The sequence below is a fragment of the Chiloscyllium plagiosum genome, chromosome 37 (assembly GCF_004010195.1).
Source record: "Chiloscyllium plagiosum isolate BGI_BamShark_2017 chromosome 37, ASM401019v2, whole genome shotgun sequence".
NCBI classification, from domain to species: Eukaryota; Metazoa; Chordata; class Chondrichthyes; order Orectolobiformes; family Hemiscylliidae; genus Chiloscyllium; species Chiloscyllium plagiosum.
The window spans coordinates 13,376,256-13,399,936 of NC_057746.1; the positions used below are offsets into that span (position 1 = coordinate 13,376,256).

The 23,681-nt window shown below is 42.6% G+C and overlaps 1 long non-coding RNA gene across 6 annotated transcripts in view; it reads left to right on the forward strand.

Moving 5' to 3' along the window:
- LOC122541309 overlaps positions 1 to 23,681 on the forward strand; it is a 68,842-nt gene that overhangs the window by 31,509 nt on the left and 13,652 nt on the right. For 3 of the 6 annotated variants that reach the window (XR_006309563.1, XR_006309560.1, XR_006309565.1), the window contains 3 exons: positions 2,093 to 2,128; positions 6,709 to 6,774; positions 20,846 to 21,175. This is a non-coding gene — a long non-coding RNA (uncharacterized LOC122541309). Of the gene's footprint in view, positions 1 to 2,092; positions 2,129 to 6,708; positions 6,775 to 7,545; positions 7,558 to 10,202; positions 10,350 to 20,845; positions 21,176 to 23,681 lie in introns of those variants that run through there. The other 3 variants (XR_006309561.1, XR_006309564.1, XR_006309562.1) reach the window with 3 other exon arrangements.

Sequence of the window (23,681 nt, forward strand, 5' to 3'; positions counted from 1 at the left end):
ACCTTCCCCACACCTCCACTACTTGCCTTTAAACAACCATCTAACCTCAAACAGATCATTGTTCGTAGCAAGCTGCCCGGCTTTCAGGACAACTCCATACAACCCTGTCACGGTAGCCGCTGCAAGACATGTCAGTGAGTGGACATGGATACCACCATTATGCGTGGGGACACCTTGTACATGGCAGGTACTCATGTGACTCAGCCAACGGTGTCTATCTTATATGTTGCAGGCAATGATGCCCTGAGGCATGGTACATTGGGGAAACCGAGCAAAGGCTACGACAACGGATGAATGGGCACTGCACAACAATTAACAGACAGGAATGTTCCCTCCCAGTTGGGGAACACTTCAGTGGTCCAGGAAATTCGACCTCGGATTTTCGGGTGGCCGTCCTCCAAGGCGGGCTTCGCGATGGGCAGCAACGAAAAGTGGCCGAGCAGAGGCTGATAGCTAAGTTCCACACCCATAGGGAGGGCCTCAACCGGGACCTTGGGTCCATGTCACATTACAGGTGACCACCATTGCACTATACACACACACCCCCCACCCCAGACGCGTACACACACTCCCACACCCACACATGCACCCCGCCACCGACTTAAGACACTCTACACTCACTACACACGTGCGCGCACACACACACACACTCTCTCTCACACTCACAACCCCCAACACAGACAGACAGATACACACAGACAAAGACCCACATGCACATATATTTTGTGGGGTGAATTTGTACTTGCACAGTTACATTGTACTTTGCTCAAAAACTGTATCAATTCATGTAAAATTCCGTTATCTTACTTTTTTGATTAGAATCAATCTAAACATCATGGCATAGACAGAGAACACAGGGGGCTAACACCTTCAACATATTGTCTAGCTATCTCCCATCGTTACAGCTAACCTGAGAATGCAACTTTTAAAAAAAGGTTTTGTGATTTACACATGAAAGAAGTGAAACTATCATGGTATTCAAACAGATGAAAGACTCAACAAACAATCAAGGTATTTTTCAATGTATAATTTCAGTTACATCACACTGTAAATGTTTGCTATAAATTCTGTGTTTTAGGATTGAGTCCTCCATTCTCACCTGATGAAGGAGCGATGCTTCGAAAGCTAGTGTGCTTCCGATTAAACCTGTTGGACCTGGTGTTTGTGATTTTTAAGATTATAATAGAATCAGATACAGTATACAAGGACTAGGATGGCTCAGTGCTTAGTACTGCTACCTCACAACACCTCACAACATTCTATTTCAGCCTCGGGAGTCTGTTTTTTTGGAGTTTGCACATTCTCCCTGTGTCTGCATGGGTTATCTCAGCGTCATCCAGTTTCCTCCTATAGTCCAAACGTGCAGTTAGGTTGATTGGCCATGCTAAATTGCCCACAACGTCCAGGGATTTTCCGACTGGGTGGAGAAGCGATGGGAAGTGCCGGATTGCAGGATAAGGTAGGGAGGGCGGGTCTGGATGGGATGCTGTTCAGAGGGATAGTGTGGACTTGGGCCAAATGGGTTTCTATGATTCTAGGTGGAAGACAGGGCCATGAGTTTAAAGTTTTTGCAGAAGAGATACAGGGGAGTTGAGAAGACATTTTTTGCACAGTGAGTGTAATAACTTCACACCCACTCCTTACTCGGGAGATGGAAGCAGAAATAATCAGCAATTTCGAAATAAAATTGAATGCCCACTTGAAATAAATATGATTGCAACGTTATGGGGCTAAAGGGCAGTAACTGAGACTAACTGAATTGCTTCACAAAGAATCAACATAGAATTAAGCTGAATATCTTCTAATTGCTGTTGTTACATCTCAGAATGTATGAATCCCCACCTTTCGTATACTCAAGGAGTGCTCTGGGTGTGAACATTCCAAAGATTAATATTCATCAGTGAAAATATTTCTCCTCAGTTCAATTCTAAAGGGAGAAGCTTGTGCCCTGAGACAGTATAGAACATAGAACAAAAGAGTGTAGTAGGTTCTTGACTCTAGCTAAGATGCAATTTGTGTCTTCTCTCAAATCTTCAGATTTGTTTACTTGTCAATGGGATATTGAATACTTCATTTTTTTTTATTTTCTCAGCTTCTGATGTCACCATTCTACCTTCTTCATGACTCAGTAAGTGAGGTTTTGATCTCTGAACCCACCCAATAATTTACAGATGGATAAGTGTCTTGTTCATTACGTAGCATTGTGCTTCCATAGATTCAACAAGAAATCCAGGTTCCTGCAGATTGGGATCCTGATGTTTCAAACCAGACTTTGCAGATAGCATTTGCAATAAGCAGCAGCAATGTGACCAGCTTCACAGATAGAGACATCTTCAAAACTGATGTTTGCTCTCACGCTTTCTAATCTTGAACAATGCAATTCCAAATACAGCATGCAACCTTGCACTATTTCGCAGTTGCTTTTAACCAGACTTTGCAATGCTTATAATTGACCCCAAAATGTTCCAGAAAGACCATTTATTCATCAGACACTCAAACCACATGAGTTGACTAGACCAGTGGCATCATGATTCACAATAAGAACATCTGCAACGGAAAGGTCAGCTTATTGTTTGAATTTGGTGTCAGGGTTTTACTTAATCATCTGACCTTCATTCCTGCTGTGAGGAAGTTAATTTGAATGTCATTCTTTTTAACATGACCCAGGTATGTTGTTCACATTTCACATGTATAAACTGATGGATAGAGATGGATGTGTACATACATTGATCAATGAATTTCACACACATGCTCGCACTCGCTAATGGACAGAATAATGGGTACACCCAGATATAGAGCTGAAAATGTGTTGCTGGAAAAGCGCAGCAGGTCAGGCAGCATCCAAGGAGCAGGAGATTCCTGAAGAAGGGCTCATGCCCGAAACATCGATTCTCCTGCTCCTTGGATGCTGCCTGACCTGCTGCGCTTTTCCAGCAACACATTTTCAGCTCTGATCTCCAGCATCTGCAGTCCTCACTTACACCCAGATATAGATGCAATGATGGATCATTATATTTGCAGGCATGCTACCGATGCACCGAGATGTACACTGAGATAGATGCAATGTTGCAGGGTTGTGATATTATAAACTTCAGAGCTGTAATAACTGTTCATGGATTGAAAGAATCAACAAGAATAAGCTGTTAGGTGCAGAAAGAAGCAGCAATATCTCTGGAATAAACTCTTGAAGGGCAAGGGCAAATTTGTACAGGAATTGACAGCAATTAGCCATGCCTGAGAGTAAGTGGCTTGAAGCTACATGAATGAAACTGTTAAAAGACTGGTTGATAAATAGCTAGACACACTGGCACCACTATTACCTTATATGGAGCATTGTATGTGACTGCTTGCAACTTAATATAAACATTTGGGATTTGTTTCTCAGTGAACTCCATTGTATGGGATCATTGTGATCAGGTTTCAGTCAATTCACTGGCTGAGTGCCAGAGAAGTTTCTGGAAGAGAAAGTTCATTCTGGGATAAAGTTAGCAGTACAAAGAATTTACTTCCTCAGAGAGGATTCAAGACACATTTGTGACATATGTGCCCTGAAGTTGCCTTCAGAGCAAGGCAAGGTCTACACCAGCAGCAAAGGTTTGTTGCTTCATTCGAGTTGGGGTGATACATGTTTCAAAGTTGAAACTTTATTGCTGGAACAGCACAGCAGGTCAGGCAGCATCCAGGGAACAGGAGATTCGACGTTTCGGGCACAGGCCCTTCTTCAGGAATGATCTCCAGCATCTGCAGACCTCACTTTCTCCTGGTACATGTTTCAAGCCAAATTTATTAGAGTTACATTACAGGTTAGAGTTAAATGTAAATTATGTTAAAATGATGTTAAATGGAATTAAAATTGGAGTTGTTAGAGGTAAGAAGTAAATGTTGCAACAAAGATATGTTTTATATTGATACCTGAAGTGTTAAATAAAGGAGAGTTTAATTAAATTCCAAATCAACTCTGTGTCTTTCCTCTCTAGCACAAAGGAAGAGCACTTGGAGAAAAGGTTTAAGTACACCATTCGGTTAACATCTTCTTATGCTCCTGGAGAGGCTTCGATAAGAGGTGACCCTAAATTGCTCCAAAGTCGAACCTACAAACCTTTAACTTCTCAAACATACAGCCTGAGCCTGAATTATGAGGACCGCTGCTACACATGATGTCCAGGATTCAAACAGATCTCTGAGGATAGAGGTGGATTGACCAGAGATTGGAAAAAAATTGAGTGCTTGCTGAGTGAGACAAACAAACGGTGGAATTTGTGAAGTTAAGCTAGTTTAGTTGAAAGGGTAAGGGTAAACTATAGCCAGCCACCAACTTTGATCTCCAGCATCTGCAGACTCACTTTCTCCTGCTTGCTGAGTGAGACAAACAAACGGTGGAATTTGTGAAGTTAAGCTAGTTTAGTTGAAAGGGTAAGGGTAAACTATAGCCAGCCACAAGAAGGCTAAGACTTGTCTCATAGAATGTCAATGTGACTGGGGACAGGGGATTGGGATGGAATTTCACAAAAGCTGGACTTTAATCCCAGTTCGCTCCCCTTATCTCTTAGACAACACCTAAAGAATTAAGGATAGAGAATGGTAGATTGCCAAGAATGGGAAGGCATTCTAAGAAAGTGCCTAATTAGTGGACCAAGTGGGTCAAGCATGTGAGAAACAAAGCTCACTCACTTCAATAATTTCAGTCCGAGACAAGATCTGAATCAGTAGTATTGTTTATTACGCTCTTGCAAGAGGGGGGTTGTGTCCACTGTCCACAAGGCAGGGGGACACACACTGAATTCAACTAGTACACAATATTTATATAATTTGTTTCTCTTCTCTCCTCCCATTGCTCCTCCCCTGTTTACATCTGTTTCTAATCCAAACCCGGCTGTTCATCTCTGAACTCATCCGGCCTTGTCCATGACAAAATGTTTATCTCTGGCCTCACAAGGCCATTTGACCACATCCTGCTGTAGGCCATTGTTAGGTATATCCCCCTTCACTACCATCTGTTTCCCTTACTTGTTATGACCTCATGACTTCTTGATTATGGTTTGTTCTTGTTTTTTTAGAAGTGGGAAATAGTTGCTTATAACTACTGTTTGTACAGGCGTATCTAGCTTAACCCCCTCCCCTCACAGCACCTTATCTATTTGTCTGTAACATCTACCATTGTTTGCAGGCACATTTCATTCTTGTATGCACATGTTAGCTAATACAAAAAAAATATATATTTCCTTCACATAGTTTTCATTCTTGTTGACTCAGCTCTTGGCTGAAACAATTATACACTGGTGTGAGTTCATTTACCTTGCATAAGTAATTACGATTGCAGAAGTAACACTGCTTTACCTATATCCCAGAAACACTTCACTAATTTAGACTGGATTTTGGGACCCATGGGTCAGATTTGAGAGTCATTGAAATATACAGCACGTCCCTTCGGTCCAACTCATCCATGCTGATCAGATATCCTAAATTAATCTAGTCCCATTCGCCAGCACTTGGCCCATATGTCGCTAAACCCTTTCTATTCAAATACCCATCTAGATGCCTTTTAAATGTAATTGTACCAGCGTCCACCACTTCTGGCAGCTCATTCCATAAACGCACCACCGTTTGTTTGAAGAAGTTGCCCCTTGGGTCCCTTTTAAATCTTTCCCCTCTTAAACTAAATCTTTACTGAATCCTTTCGAATTTCACAACACCTTTCCTACTGGAGGGAGACTAGAATTGCACACAGTATTCCAACAGGGGCCTAACCAATGTCCTGTACAGCTGCAACATGACCTCCTAATCCTGCACTCAGTACTCTGACCAATAAAGGAAAGCATACCAAATGCCTTCTTCACTATCCTATCTATCTGAGATTCCACTTTCAAGGAACGATGAACCTGTACTCCAAGGTTTCTTTCTTCAGCAACACTCCTGGAGCGCGTAGAGTGTAAGGAAAGTGCACTTCTAAGCTTAATAAGGCAACAATGATAGATATTTGGAGCAGTTAATGGGGAAAAGAGCTAGAAAATGAGAAGTTATGTTAAGACAATGAGAAGTTGTCCATGTTGAAAAGTGGTAGAACAGGAATGAAGGTGTCAGATAAATGTGTTGTAAATCGATCAGTTTCAAACACAGTGTGAGAAGGCTTACCAAGATGTATGGCGTGCAAACAGTGAATGAGACGTGGACAATTTGCAGGCTGTTGTTAAAAGTCCTGTGTCAAGTAGGCAGAGAAAATAGAATTTCTGTGGCTGATCTCTCATTGAGCCAGCAGGAGATTGATAAATTGAGATCTCTGATTAGATTCCCCACAGCGTGGAAACAGGTCCTTTGGCCCAACAAGTCCACACTGACCCTCCGAAGAGCAACCCACCCAGACCCATTCCCCTAACTAATGCACCTAATACTACAGGCAATTTAGCATAGCCAATTCACCTGGCCTGCACATCTTTGGATTGTGGGAGGAAACCCACGCAGACACGGGGAGAATGTGCAAACTCCACACAAACAGGCGGGAATCGAACCCAAGACCCTGGTGCTGTGAGGCAGCAGTGCTAACCACTGAGCCACCATGCTGCCATACTGCTGGCAGTACAAAAAAAGTCTGTGTTTGGGAGAGTTATGTCTGATGGAGATAGTGATAATGGAATGGATTAACGGGAGACAGAAGTGAATGCCCAGTGGTATGCCCCAGGTGACAATAACTGGATCTTATCTCTCTTTCAGAAGCATCAAATTCATCAGAAACTACCCTCGCCCTGATGAAACCTGTGACTACTGAGTGCAGAGAAGGTCAGGATCCTCAGTCAGTTCGTTATCCAATCCTGCTTAATGGTAGTGCAGTAAGGGGCAATCGTTAAAACGATCTGTACTTTTGAACATACTGCAGATCCTTATTTCTTTTTAAAACAATCACCAGTAAAGACTTTTACATGGGCTTGATGATAAAGATGTAAAATGAATGCTAATATGTGTGCGCCCTGTGATTCAGACTGCTTGCCCACTCCTCAGAGTGGGGGAATTGAAATATATGAAGGAGTAGGTGCAAACAAAATGGAACATCCGACTGCATGTGCAGATTGGATTCATTTTACTCAAGGTTTTGAGGACATGCATTGTACGAGGTTAACTGGATGTGATTTTTCGAATTGGTTCAGAACCTTGAATAACACACGCTCCAGAAGGGGTAATAAGGCCTGTGAGAATTGAGAGCCTGTAGATATTACACATAATAAGGTATAGATAGTAAGGCGACCGGTTTGAGCTTGGGAGAAGGAAGTTCAAAAGGCAAGTAAAGGCAAAGGGAGTAAGAGTGGGAACATATTTCTTATTAAAGGTCCTAATGCTGGTCCAGTGTGAAGAACTGAAGGAGGTAAAGGAAGAGGTGGTGTTAATTTTTGTGGTGATGTTAATCTTTGGGGTTTTGCACCCCCATCTACAGTGCCTGTGGGTTGAGGTGGAGGACAATCACAAGGGGACACTAGACCTCAGGTGCAGTGTTATAATTGTGGCCGACTAGATTACTTCGCTCGGGATTATAGAACACCTTGCCGCTCTGCACAGGCACAACACGAGAGTAGGGACGAGGACAAGAATCAGAACAGCGATACAGAGATCTGCCACTAGAGGGACCAGTGCGACAGGTTCCAGTAAGGGAAGCAGTCCTCTGCTTTTTATCCACTGTTCTTCGATGTGAGGTCATGATAGTGCCAGGCCTCTCTGTATGGATGTGTAATGCTAGATAGGACAGTGTATGGAGACCCATAGTAGAAGTCAAATTAGGAGAATACCCCACTGAATTCCTAGGGGATGCATAGGGTTCCTGTACTACCCTGAAAACATCCAGAGTTATTTGTTTGTTTAGGCAAAAGAATGGGACAATTGTTTTGAGTGGGTTTACCGAATATTTAAAAGAGGGACTTTGAACGGACTGGATTGAGTTTAAGTTGGGCACTTTATTTTGTTATCATGTGGTCGTATTAGCACATGTTCCCCGGATTCTAATTTTATCAGCAGGTGTATTTTGTCTTTTGATCCGGTGATTTGTAACATCTGGCAAATGGCTGATGTAAATGAGATGCCAATAGAGATATGCACAAGAATCTATACAGACAGGATCCATACATTCAGGGAATTTTGACTCAAACCTACAAACGTGTCCAATGATTTAATTGTACAAGAGCTTATTACTAAGCATGCAGATGAATTCGTAATGCATATGCAAGAGTGTGGTAAAATGTTAGGGGAAATAATTGTAGAAGGTTCAAACACAAAATATCAAAGGCAGTATGATTTCTCTCAACAAGCTGAGGGTGAAGTAACAAAGGTAATTACAAATTTGCTAGAACAGGGAGATTTGTGACCTATACCTTCAACAAATAATTCTCCCAGTTGTCCAATTAGGAAACCAGATAGTTCTTGGTGATTGACCATTAATTATGGAGAGTTAATAAAAGGACTGTTAACAGTACGAACACTAATCTTTATTGTGCAGTTAATTTTTTTACTGAAAACATATCTGCAACGCCTGCATTGCTTCTACTTGACCTGCAGAACTAATTGTGGCGCATTTACCAGACTGACCATAAGATAAAGGAGCAAAATTATGCCTTTCGGCCCATCAAGTCTGCTCTACTGTTTGTCATTGCTAATATGCTTCCCAAGCCCATCCTCCTGCCTTCGCTCTGTAACCCTTCATCCCGTTATGAATCAACAGGATTTGTACCTCTGTCTTAAATACACTCAACAACTTAACTTCCACAGCATTCTGCACAAGATATTCACCACCCTTTAGCTGAAGAAATTCCTTCTCATCTGAGTTTGAAACAAAATCCATTCACTCTGAGGCTGTGCTGTGGGTCCCAGTTGTTCCTATGAGTGCATTAATTGATTGTGGTGGTAATCTCTGACTGACTGATGTCTCCTTGAATCTGTTATTAATTCCTTCCCTTTGTCTTTCAAACACAGCTAATTGGTTGAAGCACACACTGTGTTCTCTGCATAAACTGCTGGTACGTGTTACAGATGTGACATTAAGATGACATGGTGCAGCACAGCAACATGTCCAACTCATTGACTGCTCAGTGCTCCCAGCTATGAAAAGCACCTGCCTCTCTATCTGCACTAAAAAGGAGTGTAGGTCACAGAAGCTGGCAGCCTTTAAATTGAAGATCCCAGGTGTTTGAATGCAATTCAAGCCATAGGCTGGCAACCTGTAAATAAGCACAAAGTGAATGGTTTAAAAAAAAGCTAAGAACTTTAACGTACCAAAACCATAACTGTTTAAAAAAATCTCAGCAAGTCTGACAGCATCTGTTGGCAAACCAGGTCACTAACTGAAATTTACCTCATTTAGCATTTCATTATTTCATGGAAACACAACCTTTTGAACTGGGAATAAAAAAAAGACTTTTGGCAAACAGATTTCTTTGCCTGGTCTTAGTAACTGCTAGTCCTCATGTTTTATTAAGTTCAGACCTTATGTTCATCTCCGATATTATTATACATTACTGAATTGAATTGGCAGATATAATGCTGGGGACCTCAAAGGGAGACTTAGATGGATTGTACACTTGTCATCTTTCAATGAACGTGGTTACAAGAGCTTCAGCATTGATATGTTGGGCTACCCTGTGGATGGAGATATTTGTGAATCCTCCTCCTCCAGTGAGTTTGTTACATGGCCACCACCATTCATGACTGGATGTGCCAGGACTCCAAGAGTAGATCTAATCTCTTGGTTGTGAGATCACTTAGCTCTCTCTACCAAAGGCTACTGGAGCTGCTTCTCATGACAATTGCCTTATGTTATACTTTCAGCAGGCTGTCAGCTCAATTTTGGGGATACTTTGTGCTGCTCTGGGCATATTGCCTCATACTCTACATTAAATGAGAGTTGGCCTACTGGTTTGCAGTATTGCTAATGGGAGATAACCTGTACTATAAGACATTGTGGTTAAATGCAGTTCTGCTGCTGGTGGCTCATTGCATCTTAAGGAAGCTCAGTCTTGATTTGCTCTGTTTGAAATCCCTCTTGTTCATGGTGTAGTGGCACACAACACCATGGAGGGTATACTTAAGAAGAAGCTGGGACTCGGTCTTCACAAGGAATGTGTGATTGTCATTTCTACTAATCTGAGGCATCTGTAACAAGTAGATTACTGAGGATAAGGTCAAGTGCCTTTATTTCCTCGTGTTGATTCACTCACAATTTGATGCAGGCCCTTTTAGACACGTCTGGCTCAGTGGCCATTCAAGTCCCCCACTCAGAGCACCTTCCACATTCTGATCATCCACATTGTATCCATAAAGTGGTGTTCAACATGGAGGAGGACTGATTCATCAGGCTTGAGGAGGAGCAGTACGTTGTAAGCATACTCTAACAATCCCATTTCTGGGGTCTGTTGTTTTCTTTTTATCAGCCTGTACAAAATGCTATTTACATTATGAGAGCAGATGGGACTTAAGTCATAGATCAGCACAATACAGAATTGGCCCAACTTGCTAATTTTGATGCCATTCTGCACTAATCCCATCTTCCTCCACTTGTTCTGTATCTCTGTATTCTCTGCCTGTTCATGTGCCTGTCTAAATGCCTCTTAAACTTGGCTAACATATCTGTTTCTACTACTTCACCTGGCGGCACGTTCCAGGCACCCATCACCGTCTGTGTAAAAAAAATTTCTTTGCACATCTCCTTTGAACTTTTCCGCTCTCACCTTAAAACTCAGCCCCCCAGTGTTTGACATTTCCACCCTGGAAGAAAGACACTGACTCTCCACCTATCCATGCCCCTCATAATTTTCTGTACCTCTGTTAGGTTGCCCCACCACCTCCGGTGCTTTTGCAAAAATAGTCCAAGTTTACCTAAGTTTTCTCTATGGCGAATACAGTCAAGACTAGAGTGGTGCTGGGAAAGCACAGCAGGTCAGGCAACATCCGAGGAGCAGGAAATCGACATTTCGGGTAAAACCCTTCATCAGGGATTTTGCCTGAAACTTTGATTTTCCTGCTCCTCAGATGCTCCTCCAGCATCTGCAGCACCCACGTTCGACTATGGCTAATGCAGTCCAATCCAGGCAACATCATTGTAAACCTATTTTTACCCTATTGAAAGCCTCCACATCTGTTTTATTATGTGAACTTGAACCCAGGCTTCCGGGTCCAGAGGTAGGGGGCATTACAATTGCACCAAAAGAAAGTGTATGTTGATAATTCTTCTCTTGTTTTCCTATTTTATATCAAACATCCAAAAGTCATTTATTTTCCATCACTGATTCATCGCCACCACTCCAATCATTTGTGTTTCCAATTACTCAAAATATGTGCCAGAATGTCTGTTGTTCATGAACAAATTAAATCTGTTTTAGCTGTGACAGAGGAGGCTGGTCAGGCATACACAGGAATTAACATCTCTTGGTAAATATACACAGATAAACCACCTCCAAACTAGGGCATTCAGAGATTACGCAGCTGAATTGGTTTACTTAGGGACTAACATAAAACAGGAATATTCAGAAAAGGCACAAATGTAGAGGGATACCTAGGGATTCTGGCTTTTAGATTTTAATTTAACAAAGCAGAAATGTTAAGTACAGATCACTTACCATTTAAAGAGGACGGTACATTAAGAATTGTTTTGCTTTCACAAAAACTATTTGGTCACTACCCATAACTAAAGCCATTTCTCAGATGACAAAATGGCTTGATCAAGTTCTATATGTGTAGAACCAACTTGTTTAATTGAAACCAACAACTTAAGGTAAAAGATTGCAACATTGTTTACATGAAAATATTAAGGGAAGTGCAAACACTCAGGGTGCAAGGAGTGAAGTACTGCTACTTCAGTATCACAGAATTGTTACATCACAGAAGGAAGCCGTTGAGTCTGTCATGTCAGCATGGGGCTTCAAAAGACCATGCCCTACTGCCCTTCCCCCGCCTTCGCTCTGTACTCTTGCTCACTCTTCCTTGTCAGGTAGTAATCCAACTCCCACCTTAATTGGAGCTTCCACTACACACACAAGCAGTACACAGTAGAACTTAATCATTCTTTTTGTAGGATTTTATGTTCTGAAAGAAAGACAAGATTCTTTAAAGACCACTTGTGGCCCAATCATGACATATTCGGACAAAAATGAAGGGAGATGAAGTAACTCCAGCGAGGCAATTATCCCATCACAAAGTCCCCCTTTATATACATATGGAGAGTCCTTATCTTTGATCTCGCTCCCTCAGAGCCAGTTCTTAATGAACAGAATCTATGACGCTCCAGTTTATTTTTAATTTTTTTAAAACAAGATACACTGACTGGGTGGTTCCAGGCAGTTCAGGAACTCCTCCCCTCCCCTCATATGTCTCAATGCTTCATATGTCTCAAAGCTTTTTTCTAAAATATTGCAGATATCTGCCTCCTCTTTAAATATTTTCTGTGATCTAGCGTCTACAACTCTCAGACATTCACCATCCTCTGGCAGAAGGGAAATTCCTCTGCATCTCACCTTTAAATCAGTTACCCCTTATTCTGAAACCATGTTCCGCAGCTCGAGATTCTGTCATAAGTTGTAACATCTTCTCAACATCTTCCTGAAATAACTCCACAGAGGCTGATATCCCATCACCAAGTCCCCCATTATTTACACATGGAGAGTCCTTGATACTGATGCAGGTCCCTCAGAACCAACTCTCAGGGTGAACAGGATGTCTGATACACCTTTTGTTTTGCTTACTTTTTCCCCAGCAGCCATGTTTGTATGTGCAGGTATGAGACACAGTGAAAGGCACAAGGTGTACAAATCTTTATTCAATTTTCTTCACCAGAAAGAAAAGAAACACCTGAGTAGCCAGTGACAAACAGTGCCCTTCACATCCAAGGGCAATGCTGCGTGATCAAACAGTGAAGGGGAGGGCAGGGATTAAATCAAAAGAGAATTGAAGGGGGAAATAATACACTCCACTTCCTGCAGTGCCCACCTCTCCCTGAACAGCTCAAGGGTGTTGGTGGACACCACATGCTCCCTCTCCAGAAACACCTGGGCTCTAACAGAAAAAAGGCAGGCAGTCGGCCCTAACAACCCCTTCCACGGCCTGTTTCCTGGACCAGTTATGGCCAGGTCCAGAAGCAGACGCACGAGGAGGTCCTCAGACCTGCCCTCCCCCCCTCTGTACCGGGTGCCCGATGATCAGGAGTGTGGGACTGAAGTGCAACCAAAAACATAAAAAGAGGTTTTTTAGAAAATCGAAAAGAGGGTGCAAGCGCCCACACCCAATATATCAATGGTCCATTGACTCCACAGCGCCACAGAACAAGCAGTTGGGCTGGGATTTTGTGAACCACCGGAATCTAACGTTGCAGGGGGGCACTGCGTACAACACCCTCCACCCCAAATCCCCGAGAGAAAGGGGGAGGACTCCCATGTAGACAGCCCTCCACTAGGGCTCCCCACCACCCGGTGGCAAATGGGCATGCGAAGGTGTGTCCGGGCAGTGGATGAGGGAGAAGAGGTGGATGGTATGCAGCAGCAGTCGATACAAGGCCCGTCTTTTTATGTCCTTAAAGGGGACGAAACCAAAATACACTCCAATTTTTTTTTCCTTTTTTTTCATTACCCCTACACTACCGCCTAACTGCGGTAGTGCTTATTTTTCCCCCCGCACCCACATTGTGTGTGTGCAGGTGTGAGACACAGTGAAAGACACAAGGTGCACGAATCTTTATTCAGTTTCCACCACCAGGAAGAAAAGAAACACCCAAGTGGCCAGTGACAAGCAGTGCCCTTCACATCAAAGGGCAATGCTGCGTAATCAAACAGTGAAGGGGAGGGCAGGGATTGAATCAAAATAGAGTCGGAGGGGGAAATAATGCACTCCACTCCCTGCGGTGCCCACCTGTTCCTCAATAGCTCAAGGGTGTTGGTGGACACCGCATGCACCTTCTCCAGAGACACCCGGGCTCTAATGTAACCGTGGAAAAGGGGAAGGCAGTCAGCCCTAACGACCCCTTCCATGGCCCGCTGCCTGGACCTGTTTATGGCCAGTTTGGCCAGGCCTAGGAACAGACCCAAGAGGAGGTCTTCAGACCTCCCCTCCCCCTTCCGTACTGGGTGTCCGAAAATCAGGAGCATGGGACTGAAATGCAACCAGAAACAGAGAAGGAGGTTTTTGAGGAAATCAAAAAGTGAGTGCAAATGCCCACCCCCAATATATACATGGTCCCTTTTTGAGTCTGAGGACACAGGCCAGTTCTTTTTGTGTAGTTTCTCCTGGAATGTTTGAAAACTGGGCTAGCTTCCTCCAACTCTGCCTCTGATACAGGTGGTATGTAATACGCATTAACTCACTTCTTGTGGCTGGACAGTCTTGGAAGAAATTCATTCCCTGATTCAGGAGGCAAAGGTATCAAGGCGATGGCACCTACTATGTGCATCTCAGATAGCGAGATATCTTCAATGCCTAATGGAGACAAAAAACCTACAGATTCGGAATTAGCCAAAAAAGCAATGGGGGAGCCGGCTAAGTACTGCTCCTGTGCCATTTGCGAGTTTGCAGCTTTCCTATAGTTCATGTACCTGCACATGAAAACATCTCTGCACCTGACCTCACATCAGCTATGCCTCTTACCCATACAGGGCCATCCCTGTGGTTCCTCCATCGAACTTTGTCCCTTGAAATAAACTGCCTCTCTTGCTTACTGGAGTCTTTTGCCTGGCATAGGAGTTCCTGATGCCACTTCATCCGGCACCCAACCCCCACAAGATCCGAGGATATCATATTTAACCTGGTGCAGAGTCTTCTCCAAATTAGCAAATCTGCTGGAGATATCATTGTAGTTGCATTAGGGCAGTCCTACAACCAATTGGAACCAGGACAGTTTCACATCTAGTGAGGCTGTAGGCTGTTTCTTTAAGTCTGCCTCAGAATTTAGATTGCTCTTTCTATCAGACCAATGGATTATGGATGGTATGGAGCTGTCCTTAGATGGCACATACCATTCAACTGTGTGAAATGCTCAAAATCCCTGCTGGTAAACAATGGCCCATTATCTGTGACCAATACTTCTGGGAGTCCATAGATTGCAAAAGATGTGTGCAGTTTTTCTTTCATTGTTCATGTGTTTGATTAATGAGCTCTATGCACTTCCAAACATCTTAAGCGGGTATCCACAATGACTAAAAACATTGACCCGAGAAAGGACCTGCATAGTCGATGAGTAACCGAGTCCAGGGTTTATCCAGCCATTCCCATGAATGTGGGGGAACTGCTGGTGGTAATTATTGTCCTTGTTGGTACTATTTCACCAACACAGCTATGTCTGCATCCAATCCTAGCCACGAGACCTAAAGTCTCGCCAACGTTTTTATATTGTTTACCCCTGATAATGTCATAGAGTTCAGCCAGAATCTGGTGGTGACTTTTGCTCAAGGCAATCACACTTGCTTCCCATAATAACATGCCATCCTCGACTGAGATCTGGTCTCTCTGAGTTCAGAGAGGTTTCAATTCTAGTTATGATGGCCCTTTGGATTTCCCTCATCACTACCAGCTACTTCACTTTTGCTAGCACCGCATCTTTCTATGTCCAAAGTCTCAGATTGTGAGCTCTCTGGAAGTGCTTCCAGAAAGTTTAAAAACATTGTGGATTCTTCCAGCATCGGTATCAGTGGTAGCGTATCTGTAATGGGAAATGATTCAATGAATCTGCGTTTGCTAGTTGGCCTCCTGGATGGTGTTCCAACTTTTACATATTTAGTATTAGGTCCACCACTGAATTCAGCCTGAAGCTATGGGTGCTACTGCCTTGTCCTCTTTAAGAAGACCTAGCAAGGGTTTGTGGTCTGTTATTATTACAAATGTACATCCATAAAGGCATTAGTAGAACTTACTGATTCCAAGTATGACCGCCAAGCCTTCCTTCCCTATCTGGGCAAATTTACGTTCTGCACCTACCCTGATGCTATATGGGGAGGCATCACATGTCAATACCAAGATCTGGAGTTGAAAAGGATGGCTCGAAAAGCACAGCAGGTCAGGGAGCATCTGAGGAGCAGAAGAGTTGACGTTTCGAACGTTAGCCCTTCATCAGGAATGTTATCTAGTTTTAGATCTCGCTTGGGATCACAATATGCCAACATCTTAGAGGATGATAGCTGTTTCTTACTTCCCTGAAAACTATGGCTTGGCAATTGTTTAAAGGCTGACCCTTTTTAAAAGTCAAAGCAAAGGTGCCAAGATGGAGGCAAGGTTATGTATGAAGTTTCCATAATAATTCATCAACTCAAATAAAGACTTAAGATCTGGTACTGAGATGGGATCTCGGGCACGTTCAATCACCTTCATTTATATTTTCCATTGGATATTATCTGGTCTTATTGACTGTTGTCCAAGTTGGTCATTTGGGGTGCCAGGAACACACATTTTTCCCTTTTAAGGCTTATACCCACCTCAGAGAAGGACTATATCCAATTTTGCTACAAGTTCTCCTTATTAATTCTGTTATTAGCATGTCATCTAGATAAATAGTGACCTAGGGTAGATCATATAAAATGTTCTTCATCATTCAATGAAAAATAGCATAGGCTGATCATACCCCAAAGGCAGTCCCGTAAGTTGGTACAAATGCTTATGAGTATTAATTGTAACATAATTGGGGGAATCCTCATCTAACCACAATTGTAAGTAAGCATGGCTCATGTGTGACTTCATGGAGGACAGACCCTCCCCCTGCGTGCACACCCCCCAAACAGCTTTGTGACAGATTCATTGTTTATCCAGCTTCAATAATCAATTTACCATGCGTTCAAAATCCCTACAAAGGTGAACCAACCTGTTAGGTATCACAACCAATACGACCAGTGCTGCCTATTCCACCAACTGGATTGGTTTGACGATTCCATCATTTTCCCACCTTATGTTTGTTGCCTCTGCTTCCGTCCTTCAGGCAAATGGCAGTGGGCAGGCCTTGCACAATCATGGAATTGCTTTCTAGTCAACATCAAGGTGGCCTTGGCTCCTTTGATAGCCTCCAGACCTTCCTGAAAAACTTCAAGATATTTAATTAGGACTTCACTCAGGCAGCCATTGTATAAGCGAAAAATGTTGATCCGATCACGCTGAATCTTTTTCAACCAATGTCATCCCATCAAGCTTGGACCTGAGCATTTTACTACAATCAGTGTTAACTGAACCAGCTGCTTTTTCATACAAGACCAGACAAAAGTTGCACCCTTAATCTGTAAATGTTCCACTGTATAGCTGATGTTTTGCGTAAACTTAAGGTTTCGAGGCCATAGTGAATTTTGTTACAAACTGGTTCTGTGATCACTGAAATCGCTGTGCTGGAATCGACCTCCATTAGAATTGGGGAAGCATTTAACCAGATGTTTAATTAGTTCTGATTTGGATGTTGCTAAGCAATGTAACTCATCCAAACCTGTTGTTGGTCAACTTTGCAGGCTGTATACTCTCCTGGATACTGCCCTCAGACTTCTCTTACTCAACTTAGGTTAAGTGGGAATCTTTTGCTGTCTCAAGTCCACAAGACAGTAGCTTGCCAACCTGGATCCTGAAGAAAATTTTCAATGTTGGCCGAAGCTGGGCTTTGACTGGGGTTTTGCTGTGGGCTGACCAACAGTCCCTCTGTTCAGGATGTGTCCTATGTGAGGCCATGCAATTGCCCTTATTGAAGTGGTGTTCCTCAAGATAAATTGGACTGGCAAGGGTGTCCACTTCCATCAGAATACCCTGCAACTCATATGCTCCACTTGCTGCCATTTTCCAAGATAAAGCCAGTTGTAATGTCTGTTTGTAGACCTTTTGGGCTTCAGCTAGTAGACATTTTTGCATGGTAACATCATTAGACCCATATCCTAAATAGTCTCTCAGGATCTCATTATGGATTAAAACAAAGTCACATGCCAGCTGCATTTGAGTCATGTAGTTGTACAGCACAGACACAGACCCTTTGGTCCAACTGGTCCATGCTGACCAGCTAAATTAATCCTAAATTAATCTAATCATATTGGCTAGCATTTAGAGTCATAGAGATATACAGCATGGAAACAGACCCTTCAGTCCAACCCGTCCATGCCGACCAGATATTCCAACCCAATCTCGTCCCACCTGCCAGCACCCGACCCATATCCCTCCAAACCCTTCCTATTCATATACCCATCCGAATACCTTTTAAATGTTGCAATTGTACCAGTCTCCACCTCTTCATCTGGCAGCTCATTCCATATATACGTACCACCCTCTGCCTGAAAAAGTTGTCCCTTAGGTCTCTTTTATATCTTTCCGCTCTCACCCTAAACCTATGCCCTCTAGGTCTAGACTCCCCGACCCCAGGGAAAAGACTTTGTCTATTTATCCTATGCATGACCCTCATAATTTTGTAAACATCTATAAGGTTACCCCTCAGCCTCCGACGCTCCAGGGAAAACAGCCCCAACCTCTCCCTCTAGCTCAAATCCTCCAACCTTGGCAACATCCTTGTAAATGTTTTCTGAACCCTTTCAATTTTCACAACATCTTTCCTATACAAGGAGACCAGAATTGCACGCAATATTCCAACAGTGGCCTGACCAATGTCCTGTACAGCCGCAACATGACCTCCCAACTCCTGTACTTAATACTCTAACCGATAAAGGAAAGCATACCAAACACCTTCTTCACTATCCTATCTACCTGCAACTCCACTTTCAAGGAGCTCCGAACCTGCACACCAAGGTTTCTTTGTTCAGCAACACTCCTTAGGACCTTACCGTTAAGTGTATAAATCCTGTAAGATTTGCTTTCCCAAAATGCAGCACCTCACATTTATCTGAATTAAACTCCATCTGCCACTTCTCAGCCCATTGGCCCATCTGATCAAGGTCCTGTTGTAATCTGAAGTAACCTTCACTGTCCATTTGGTCCTATTCTCTCTAAACCCTTCCTATTCATGTACCCATCCAGATGCCTTTTAAATGTTGTGGTGGTACTCGCTTCCACCCCTTCCTCTGACAGCTCATTCTGTATGCATACCATCCTTTGCATGAAAATGTTGCCCCTGTATTCCGTTTTAAGTCCAGAATTGAATGCAGCATTCCAAAATTGCCCTAAGCAATTAGTGATTTTTGAGAAGATTTGTCCAAACAGATAGACAACTAACCATTAGGACACATGAACACCAATTAACTACAAAAAGACCTGCCATCACTAGTATCCTTCCATACAGATGAAGAAGGACACCACTTTCAATGGGACAACACATCAATCCAAGGACAAGCTAAACAGAGACATACACGAGAATTCCTGGAAGCATGGCATTCTAATCTTAACTCCATCAATAAACATATCGATTTGGACCCCATCTGCCATCCTCTGAAAAAAGATTCGGAAATGATATCACACATCCTAAGACACATAAATAGAAATGTGCTGGGCATAACACCAGTACTTCACCGGAGGCTCACTGATGACGTTACCTAATATGGTGATGAAATGTCTGAAAATAAACTCTCTAACACAGTGAGCAAACTTACAACTTGCCCTAAGCAATGTCCTGTACAGCTGTAACATGACATCTGAACTTCTACACTGTCCAATAAAGGAAAATGTACCAAAAGTCTTCTTCACCTCCCATCTACCTGCAACCCCACTTTCAAGGAACTATCGACCTGCACTACCACCTTTGCTTGTTTGGCAACAGGCCCAGGATCTGACCATTGAGTGTATAAGGCCTGCCCTGATTTACCTTACTAAAATGCATCAACCTACATTTACCTATATTAATTTCTATTTGCCACTCTTCAGCCCATCAGATAAAGGTCCTATTGTTCTTTGAGATAACCTTCTTCAATATTCACAACACAACTAATTTTGATGTCATTTGCAAAATTACTAAGCGTTCCTTCTATAATCACATTTAAATTAATTGTACAAATGCCAAAATTCTGTGGACTCAGCACTGATCCTTGTGGCATACTGCTGTTCATAAGGCTTCCATTCCAAAAATAAACCATCTATCACCAGCTTCTGTACCCTACCTTCAACCTTATGTTGTATCCAAATGGATAGGTCTTCCTGAATTCCATGTCATCTAACCTTGCTAACCAGTCTCCCCTGTGGAACCTTGTGGAACACCTTGCTGAAGTCCATACAAAGTCCACCACTCTGCCGTCATCAAACTTCTTTGTCACTTCAAAAAAACTCAATCACGTTAGTGAGACACGATTTCCCAAGCACAAAGCCATATTGACTATCCCTAATCAGTCCTTGACTTTCCATGTAAATGCTGTCCCTCAGACTCCCCTCCAACAACTTACCCACCACTGTCATCAGGCTCAGTGGTCTATAGTTCCTCAGCTTTTCATTACCTTTCTTAAATAACGGAACCACATTAGCCAGTCTTCTGGCTCCACAGCTGAGGCTATCAGTGATATAAATATCTCAGCAAGGGGCCCAACAACCACTTTCCGAGCTTCCCACAAAGTTCTGGGATGCGCCTCATCATTCCCAAGGCTTATACACCTTTATGTATTTTAAGACATCCAGCTCACCTCCTCTGTAATTTAGACACTTTTCAAGATATTATTATTTCTCCATGTTCTCTAGCTTCCATATTCGTCTCCACAGTAAACACTGATGCGAAATACACACTTAGTATCTCACCCATCTCCCATGTTTCCAACAACACTTGGTGATCTTTATGTGGCACTATTCTGTCCCTAGGTCTCACGAACCCCAACCCGATGGTGAAATGTCTAATGGATTGGGCAATGTCCCTGACATTAATATGACTCTGTATTTAAGATTATTTGCTGAACACCAACTTTTGTTTTTCTTTTCTGTTTTTCTCTTTTATTTTACTTGCTTCATGTTGAAGAGCACGGTCAGCAGTGATGAGTGAGCTCAGCATGGACTCGAGTGGGCCCAGCTCATTGCAGCAATGTCGGAAGCAAGTTTGCGTTCCCAGCAGCTTCTGTACTGGCGAGACGTTCCTAGTGCCAACTCAGGACTACAGCTGCAGAGGCGAGGTTTTAGTACAACACGAGACTCGGTGGCATTGGCAGCAGCTGCATTGCGAGGTGGGCACAATGCAGCCTCATGGCAGTAGCGGAGTTGAGTTTGGGCTGGTATGGTACCTGCCAGCATCAGTGGCATCTGCATTGGCGAGGTCCTGCGAGGATTCAGAGTGGCAAGGATGTCAATGGAGGTGAGATGGCACCAAAAAGTGACAACTTTCATTCCAGCAGTGGTGGCACAGTGAATGGGACTCATGCCTGGCACAATGGTATAGCACTTAACAAGAAGCACTGCAAATTTGAACACTTTTCCTTTATTTCTTTCCTTTTCTGCCTTTAAGTAAGTTCTATGTTTTGGCTTACTTTTCTGTGTTTTAAGATGGCGTCGGGAAACTATAGAATTCCTACAGTGTGGAAACAGGCTCTTCAGCCCAACAAGTCCACACTGACCCTCTGAATAATATCCCCACCCAAACCTGTTCCCCTTCCTTATTACTCTACATTTAACCCTGACTGATGCACCTAACCTAGGTCCCTGAACACTATGGGCACTTTAACATGGCCAATTCACCTAATCTGCACATCTTCAGACTGTGGGAGGAAAGCAGGGCACCTGGAGGAAACCCACAGAGACATGGGAAAATGTACCACTCCAACAGACAGTCACCTGAAACTGGAACTGAACCCAGGTCCCTTGCGCTGTGAGGCATCAGTGCTAACCACTGAGCTACCATTCCATTTGGTTGTGGCACAATCCTACATTTTCCATTGTATTTTCTAACAGAATATAGTGACAATAAATAAATCAAATGTATGAATGATTGTAAGAGTTTTGAAAAGAGCTGGCAAGATTTTTACTGCATTATCCAGTGGTTTCCAATAACAAAACATAAGCTTGGTGTACCAGCAGGCCTTCCCAGCAGCGATAGATAGTGTTGTCCTCCGATAAGCGTCTTGGTTACACCAGGTCAAACAGTTTCTCAGGAAGCATCATTGAGTGGCTAATAATGGGCCAACTTTTCCTCAATGTGGCTTGGATTCAAGGAGAGGCAAATCAGCAGGACTTCAAATGGACCATTTCAACTTAAACTGCATTGTTGGATCTTTGGCGAAGTGCCAAACTATATTGGACTAGATTAGTTTCCTCTGTGTTGCATCATCCCAAGATGGGAGCAGTTTGAAGTTGAGTCTTATTTTATCAACTGTCCTCAGGTCCAGTGAGTCTGCACACCAGACACAGAGCCTAGTCACATGATCCTGTGACTCATCAACTGGGAGAGGCTCCAGCAAATTTATATGAAATCATATCTGAGACTTATATCTGGCTTCTGCCTCCTTAGTGTATTTCTGCCCCTGGTTGCAGCCCCTGAGTAAAGATGGTGTGAGTGAGTAGTAGAAGAGTGTTCACAAAAAGAAAAAACGACAGAAAGGACAAGATCATATAAAATAATGATTCAAACTAATTAACTTATCACAGGTAAATTCATGATAAGTTTAATCATGTGCACAAAACTGTTTACATTGTGTTGTAACTATCATTTGTTTGACAGATTCTTGATATGAGCAATATGTTAGCAAGTCCAAAACGTAATGAAAACTTGAATCATTGTCATACTAACTGGATATGGAAAATATAGCTTGTACACAGAGGACAGCTAGGATCAAGACATACAGTGTTGGAAATGGGGAACAAAACTGGGAAATTTCAATCTGATGGGAGATTTCCTTTAGTTCACGATTTTGCTAAGGTGACACAGTGTGCAGAGAATGCAAAGCATTTAACATTTGCAAACAGACTCAGCTTTTGGGATACTAAGTTGATAGAGCTAAATGTAATATATATATATATATACACCCTTGTGCATAAACCATTATTATATTTACATGAATATTTACATTTATATTTACATTTCTAATATGCATTTACTATCAGTCTGTATCTGAGTTGGTCAGATATTGGCAAAATAAAGGAGCTTCACTTCAAGAATTCATGTTATTTCTCAATTTTGTGAATCAAATTAGCAGGAAATACTATCTGTATTTTAGTTGTTCTATTCCTGTATAGACAGTAATGGAACAGTCTGGAGAGACCATTACTCTGTTTCTAATGAAAGATATTCCTGACCACGGTATGTTTGATAGTACAGGGGGAACATTACTCTGTCTCTAACCTGGACTGGATGTGTTCTGATATTGCATGATGGAACATTTTTGAAATAATTTAAAGCTCAGTTAACACTTTTGTTTGATAGACAGAAGTGTATGGTCGAGCAATGTCGAAGTACCATTAGTGTGCTTATGGAATTATTGATAATGGTATGTTAATTGTATGGTTCAGATAATAGATTCATAACATACCTTGAGCATACATAAACAGTGATCTTCTGCACCTTGTGTGTTGGTGAAGGTATGGACTTTTATAATGGTTCATGTTTGGAATTTGGTTTCCAGCTTCAATGCCAGCTGTCAGACATTTAACAACTGGCAATTTTTGAATGGATAGTATCAAGGAATGTTTAGCCTGCAATCTAGCCTACGTTGCTCCAGGTTTTTAGTGGCATGTGTAGTGGAAGCACTGTACAACATATAATCCTGCTAACTACTTGGGATTACCTAAATGAACAGGGTTAAGTGCAGTTTGCCACTGTACTTTCCATTGTCTGTATTTTGCCACTACAGTAAGTGTTTCATTGGGGC